The 7,514-nt window shown below is 35.3% G+C and overlaps 2 long non-coding RNA genes across 2 annotated transcripts; both read left to right on the plus strand.

Annotated features, from left to right (window-relative positions):
* Positions 1–371: 371 nt before the first annotated feature.
* On the plus strand, positions 372–2,400 carry LOC113353146. The gene is made up of 5 exons (XR_003361106.1): positions 372–1,048; positions 1,187–1,303; positions 1,412–1,533; positions 2,180–2,241; positions 2,328–2,400. It is a non-coding gene; the product is annotated as an uncharacterized LOC113353146 (long non-coding RNA).
* A 4-nt stretch (positions 2,401–2,404) lies between these two features.
* LOC113353145 lies at positions 2,405–4,417 on the plus strand. The gene is made up of 4 exons (XR_003361105.1): positions 2,405–2,822; positions 3,275–3,386; positions 3,534–3,604; positions 3,705–4,417. It is a non-coding gene; the product is annotated as an uncharacterized LOC113353145 (long non-coding RNA).
* The last annotated feature ends 3,097 nt before the right edge of the window (positions 4,418–7,514 follow it).

Genomic DNA, 7,514 nt, shown 5'->3' on the forward strand with positions numbered 1-7,514 from the left:
ATTAAGATTATTGTGAGGTGATTGATTTATCTAGTCTGTTCTTCATGAATATAAGACCGGATTATCAACTGGTTCCTGTTCACCTTGATTCACTACACCACATCCTGGGCAACGCCCGAATTTTTTGATGTTCAACGGATACAAACGTTGCACACTGAGCAACTGAATATACGTTGCACAATAAAATATCCGTTGCACCATTTATAATTTAACTCATAATAACTGAGAGTATTTTGTGCACCGTTGATATAGGTAGTGATCCAAGGGTTATTCTAAATTGGGTTCTTTCAAGGATTTTTATTTATTTATCTGTTTTTGTTTTAATTTCAAAATATTTTATTTAGATTTGAGGAGTGAATAGAATCCTCGGATTTTTGCGGATCTCTTTTTCTTTTTCTTATCTTCCTCATAAACTCCCTTCTGAAAATCTCAGAGATCCGGTCTCAACTCTCACAAATCAAAGACTAATCCTAACCCCATCTCAAAATCAAAACCCATGTATCAGATCTAAAAGAAAACCCCTCTATATAACCCTGGATTTAACCAAAAACAAACCATCATCTCATTTCAGCTCACTTGTTTTCTGTATGAGAAGGAGATTTATAGTCTTCATATCCATACAACTCTCATCACCGAGTCAAGCCTGCCTGATTTCAGAACTTAGTCCCAACCGCATCTTTGATTCAAAACCCATCTCATAATCAAAATTTTATATCCCCTAATCTTGTAACCATATGTTTAGAAATCAAATATAATCTTCAATAATCCAATTTTTTTAAAACCCTACATATCAGAAATCAAGGGTTTTATCTCAACAAAACCCCCATGTATTTCTTTCCCTACTCGATCTGTTTGTGGAGTTGTTGAGGATGATTGGTGGAGTTGTCGATAAAGTCAGTGTGGAAGTCGTCGATGTTACCGGTGGTGGTGCTCTTTTTTTGTTGGAGTTGATGGCGGATGTGTTAATGATAGAGGTGAACTCCGGTGTTAGTGATAGAGGTGAAATCCGTTGATTTGGTGGTGACGATGAGCATATTTGGTGGTGCTGGTAAGAGTGGGTAATAAGTAGACATAGTATTTGATAAATTGTCCTAGAGAAATTTCTAAGTTTCGTGATTTTACTCGTGTTGAGAAGAGAACTGCATTGAAATTTTCTGAATTCTAAAGTTTTGTTGTTGTTGCTTAGAAAGTTTTGATGGGAAGATTCTCATATTGGGAAAAATAGAGATACATTCTGTCTCAAAGCCAGTGGAAGTACCTGTAATGATAGACTGATTCGGCTGAATCTTCCAACAACACTCAGGTAATACCCCTTTTCTTTTCTTTTCCATTTTTTTTCCTTTATGGACAACCTCTGTTTACAGTATTCTGATGATATTAAAGTTTTTGTCGATGTTTCTTTTTTGCGTAGTCTAATAAGGAGAAAGAAATAGATTGGGGATCTGTTTTCTAATACAATGCGGGAACTTGCAATTGATGATACTTCTACTTTGAAGGATAATGTTATTATCATCAGTGTGGTTGGAATGACAGGTATTTATTACTTTATCTAATTGGTAAGGTTTGTTTTTGTTTGCAATATGTAATTGTGATTTTTTGGGTTATAGTTGGTGTAAATTCTTTGTATAGCTAGGTAGTAGGTAAACAATTGTTTATGGATTGCTTGGTTCGTCATACAAGGGCATTAAACATATGGAAATCGTTTGTCAATTTTGATCCAACAATTGTAATTTTTTAGGTGGTTGGTACACCTTGTTCGAGCCCAGTTACACTCATTAGTAAAATGTTGTACGCCTGTAGCATGCTCGACAAGACCAGATTTCTTTTGTTGTTTGGATTTTAACTAAACTGATGTGGCTTGGCATAAATTCTACTATTGTTCTGTTTTATGATCCACACTTAAGTTTGACTATACTGATGCAATTCTGTAATGACCTCTCTCAGCAAACTCTAGAACTTATAGACTTGCATTGAATAAATAATAAGGGACCACTGTTAACTGCAATTTAGAAATTTTCTTCCACTTGTTTTATAGATCCTTTAGACTTGTGTTTGCTTGATAGTGCCAAAATGACAATTGTAGTCTATGTAGTATTATGATTTAGAGTTGATATGTGTGCTCAATATGAATGCTTTCTTATGTTCTTCATTTAAATATTATGACATTTGTTTGTTCCAGGTATTGAGAAGGCTTGAAGAGCGACAAGTTGACTTAGATCAACTCCTACTGTTTGTCTCCTGGTAGTTTTATAACTCTTTGGTGTTTAGTTACTTATACATTTACTTTCTGTGAATCAAGCAACTGATGGTGTTGTAATATTTTTCAGATCCACTCTGCTGCAACCGTCTTAGAAAAACAATAATTTAGTGAAATATGATCAGAAAAGTGGGTCTTTCCAGGTAACTGACCTTGATCTTTTTACTAGACAGTACTATATAAGCCACGGAACCATATTTATTTACTATGCCAATACCATCAATGGATGATATCGAGCCTTGTTGGGTGTTCTTACCCAGCAAAAAATGTAAATATGTGACAGTGAAACAAGATGAGACTTGTGGAGCATTTAAACCTTGTACCTATTTCTGCAAAATAAAGCTCGGAGAAACCCAGTGCCAAATAAATGTTTTGCTCGAAGGCTACATTTCGCAACTGAAGCTTGAAGGCTCGCACTGGCTTCCAGTATCTAATCTTAAATCTTGCTTTGATGGTTTCTCTTTATAGAGCGTTGGACGTCTTATTCTAGCAGTTTTCGAGATTGCATTGTAAAGAGGATGGGCGCAAGTAGCTGAAAAATATTTGAACTTGTGCAAGTTGGTTGGTAAGCAGATGTAGAATTTATCACTTCCATGGTATTCGGTTGTACTAAGCATCCTTGTTGCGTTGCCAGTGAATTCAATATTACGATTCAGATATGTATCGAAAGCCTGGTGCAATTTACTGGAAGACTCTAAGTTTGTGAAAAAACACCTTAACCATGCAATTGAAAGGACCATATTCAGTGTGACGGTGTCAGAATCTCAGATTTCATCACACATCAGAGTCATGCTTCCAAAGATCCACGTACGCGTTCATACTTCAGTACTGCTGGAAGTGCGACTTTTATCACTCAATCACAAATCCGGGACTGTAGTCTCTCTGTCCATCTGAGTTTATATAGAAGTTTATGTGTTGGGAATAATCAACATAAGAGACATGATTTTTTTTTTGTCCACCAGTCTGTTTAGGATTTCTTAGAGTACTTGAGATAAAACTAAGTTTTTTTCTTTGCAGTACTTCAATCAGATCTTAGCTGTTGTACTTGAGGTGCTTGGCGATTCTGTTTCCTAAATTAGGGAACTTGCTCTTTCTGTGATGGTTCAAACTTCAAATGCTTAATTATCAGGTTAATGACATCTTGTTCTGCTACTTTGTTAGTTGGTTTGGTTAGTTTATAATGAAGCTCATCCATTATATGGAAGATTGAGGTTGGAATTTTTAGCGTCATGCTTCTTACTGTATGAGTAATAATTCTCATTTCATTTGTCATTAGGTTTCAAATGAAGCAAAGGAGTGTTTAACATTAGTTTTTTATCTCAGTATGATCCATTCATATGCCTAACTGTAAGTTAATATGTTTCATATGTATAAACTTTCCAGTATTTCCTAGTAAAACCTACTTTAGCTGTGACTAAATACTTCTCATTTAATTGAGGTTTTGCAGGTTACTATGCCATTATTATTCAGTGAAGATGAGAAGACTCTCATTACTTGCATTAACTGTCTGACCAAGGTATCTTTTGTTCAGCTCTTGTTACATACCCCTATGTGCTGCCTGCATATCCTAATGTTTCTGCTGAATTTTTTGACTTGATGTGATATATAGCACAAGTAAATTACTAATCAATTTTTTGACCTGATGTGAAATTGAATTCTCTTACTCAATGGTTTCGCATGCTGGAAGATCACACTTCCACAGTTAGAGACTTAGCTTAGTGCCCATTCCAGGCTTACTTGCTTGCTTCTGGTGGAGGTGCAGCTAATGGATGGTAGTTAACCTTTTTAAGTTAGATTGAATATATCCTTAACGAGTTTCGAAACCCAAACCTAGGCGCTATAAATTCGGTAAGTTCTGTTGCTTATTGGAAAGAGTTGTCTATTTTAAGTTTTGTAAAATACAATTTCACAACCAATTGTATGCACCGACCAATCAAAAACTCTGAACTGCCAGGGGTTGAATCATGAGGGCATTGGTAGTGCTGGTGTCAAAAAGATTGTTCAGTATAGAGCTTATTAACAACTGAAGCTGACTGATTTATATTAACTGATGTTTGAGCTTTCAAATTCAGAAACTTGGGTTCTTGAGCTAAGTTAGGTAATCTGAAATTTAGTGGTATTCTGTAGATTGTTATTTCTTTTTTAAATCACCCCCATTTATTCCATGGGTTTGTGTTTACACTTCTAGAGTTTGAAAACTTAATTGATGAGAAATTTATATTCTTGATGGTGATGTAAAAATGATAAATAAAATGTTCTTGATGGAGAATATTCAGGTGCAGAAATCTGCCGGAATTATGGTCTGGAAATTTTTTGGTACCCGTAAATAGTTTTGTAACGTATATAGATGTTTCTAAAATTAGTATAATACGTTGCCTAAATTATTGTAACCGTTGCACAAATTTAGGAATCCGTTGCTCAAATTCCAAAATAAAACGTTGGTAAACAGGTTGACCAACGTTTATATACGTTTCACAAATTAATTTGTGCAACGAATTTTAGCGTTGCACACAAATTTGATACGCCATATTACCAACGGTGGTTAAATTCATTGCAACGCGTATATCTGTCGCAAATCGGCTGTTTTGGTGTAGTGATTATTATCAAAACACGAAACAAAAACTTTAGGGTTTTTCTGTGGGAGACAGATTGATCCTTTGATAGACTTGTCTGTGTGAGACATAATTGTTTATTGTCAAAGCCTGTGATTTTGGGTCGTAACAACTCTTAGTTGTGGGTGAGATCAGCTAAGGGAATCAAGTGCACAGTATCCTGCTGGGATCAGAGGCGTAGGGAGTATAACTGTACCTTGGATCAGTGGGAGACTGATTGGGGTTCAACTACAGTCCGGTCCGAAGTTATCTTGGAGTAGGCTAGTGTCTGTAGCGGCTTAATATAGTGTGTGTCCAATCTGGACTAGGTCTCGGGGTTTTTCTGCATTTGAGGTTTCCTCGTTAACAAAATTTCTGGTGTCTGTGTTATTTCAGTTTCCGCGTTATATTGTTTTATCTTTAACTAAATTAATTTTTGATTAACTTTGTTTGTTGTTCTGTAAGGTACTTTATATTGAGCATTCTTGAACTAAATTAATCATCTTGTTTGGTTATTTAGTTATTGCTCCATAAGTCTTTTTATATCGAGCAAAACAAATGACAATTAAATTGATTACTTTTGTAATTAGTTTGGTTGTGTATTCCAATTATATTAATTACGGGTTCTCTTGTAATTAATCTAGTTGAATATTTTCGTACTCCGTAAGATTCCTCTTATGTTGAGTATATGAACGACTATCCTATTCATTTTCTAATGGTTATGTTAGTCGTATGCTACGTAAGTTCTCTTATTTCAAGCATAATCAATTAAGTTAATCACTTTTTTATTTAATTTGATTGCGTATTCCAATTAAATTAATCATGGGTTTACTTGTGATTAATTTGATTGAGTTTTTGGATATAGAAAATCATTCTCATGGTTTTTGGTGTCCAATAAAAATCCTTATTTTCTTTTGAAATTAAGGTCGCTCTTGTTGTTCCCTTGGGAATGACATCAAATGGGGGAGAGTTCTTTTGAAGTTGTGCTTAATGGTCATATCTTGAGGGGTGTGCGGCTGTGGAATTTTAAAGGGGTTATCTTGTATCTTTAAACTCCTTGATGAATGCTATTAGCTTTGGCTATATGATTGCATCTAAATTAGATGGTATGTATTTTCTTTTAGTCATGAAATGTCTCTTACGGAAATTTCATTATGATCCCGTTCTTGTACCTTTGCCAATTTTATTGACAAAAAGGGGGAGAATTAATATGTAGTTCACACTACAAATACATATGGTTTTCGGATCATTGTGTAAGAGGGAGTGGTTTCCATGTGAGATGGAGTATTGACTAAGGGGGAGTGATACATATCACCATAGTATTATTGTTGAAGTTGTGATACAATTGGACTCTGACACTGTGTAATAATACTATGACACTATATAACAATGTTCGAGACTGATGCTTTCTCATTGTTATAGCTACGGATATTCAACAACCGTGATGCTAAACTTACAACCTTTGGGATCATTGGAGTACTTGGAAGTGACGAAGATTTCAAGGAATGTTGAAGATTAAACATGTGGAATAGGAGCTACTAAAGTTTCTTTATATTTTTTTTTTATTCCATATGTATTGATAGTTTTGTCAGTAAAATTGACAAAGGGGGAGATTCTTAGAGCATTGCTCGGTCGAACTCGCATGCGTTGCTATCTCAAGCATGTTTGTCAATGTTAGTGATTAAAACTATAAGTCTTAATTTCTAGTCTACTATAGCTAAGTCTCGGACTAGGATAGAAAGTGTAGTTGAGCTCAAGGACTTCATGGCGATTAATCATACAAGAAGAAGAACTACTCAAGAAACCGGTGGAACTTCTCGACAAAAAGGTATGTGAAGACTTGAACTTATCTGTCACTCAAAAGTCTATCTACTCTATCTCCTACTTCTTGAGACAAAAAGTCATATGCTATATATAGACTTAGATTATACACATTTGGTATTTCGATCCGAGTATACCTCGCCTATCTATATCTCGAAATATGTATTGGTAAGCGTTTCTCTTCGATCATGTTTATTTTTACCTAGTGACGAAAGTCATGATATGTTTCAATTGCTTTGACGAGAAATGGTGTAACAACTATATAACGTCCTCTAAGAATGTTTCAATGGTTGGAATCAGAGTTTATATTACATAACCAATGATGGACATAAGTATTGTTGTGGAAACAAATATGTGCATAAGTCATATCCCTTGAACCAAAGTTTGCGAACTTTGTTGATCAAGAGAAACCGTAAGAATGGTTTGTTGCCAATTCCGCGAACTCAGTCCTCGAACTGCCAAACTTCTCATTCCGAGAAATTCTGCTGGAGTTGACTAACTAGCTGCGTCCGCGAACCCAGTTCGCGTACCGGCGGAAAGTATTTGTCGAGATTTTCTGCTGGAGTTTGTAAACTCTTCCCGGTTGCTTAAGTCCGCGAACCTAGTGCGCGAACTTAAGAAGGTTATATATCTGAAGATGATTTCTGAACTTAAACTTATAAAGACTAAGGAATGCAATTTGCAAAGCATGGCTATAAAGTTCATGAACTGATTCGAGTGAATCAAATCATCTTTTCTTCAATTGTGTCTTGTGTAGTACATAAGATTTCCTTGCAATTGAACAACTCTCTAACTAGTTCAATTGAGCCATTTGAACTAGTTATGGTGAATAAGAATATGGTTGG

Source organism: Papaver somniferum, chromosome 2, assembly GCF_003573695.1.
Source record: "Papaver somniferum cultivar HN1 chromosome 2, ASM357369v1, whole genome shotgun sequence".
Taxonomy (NCBI): domain Eukaryota; kingdom Viridiplantae; phylum Streptophyta; class Magnoliopsida; order Ranunculales; family Papaveraceae; genus Papaver; species Papaver somniferum.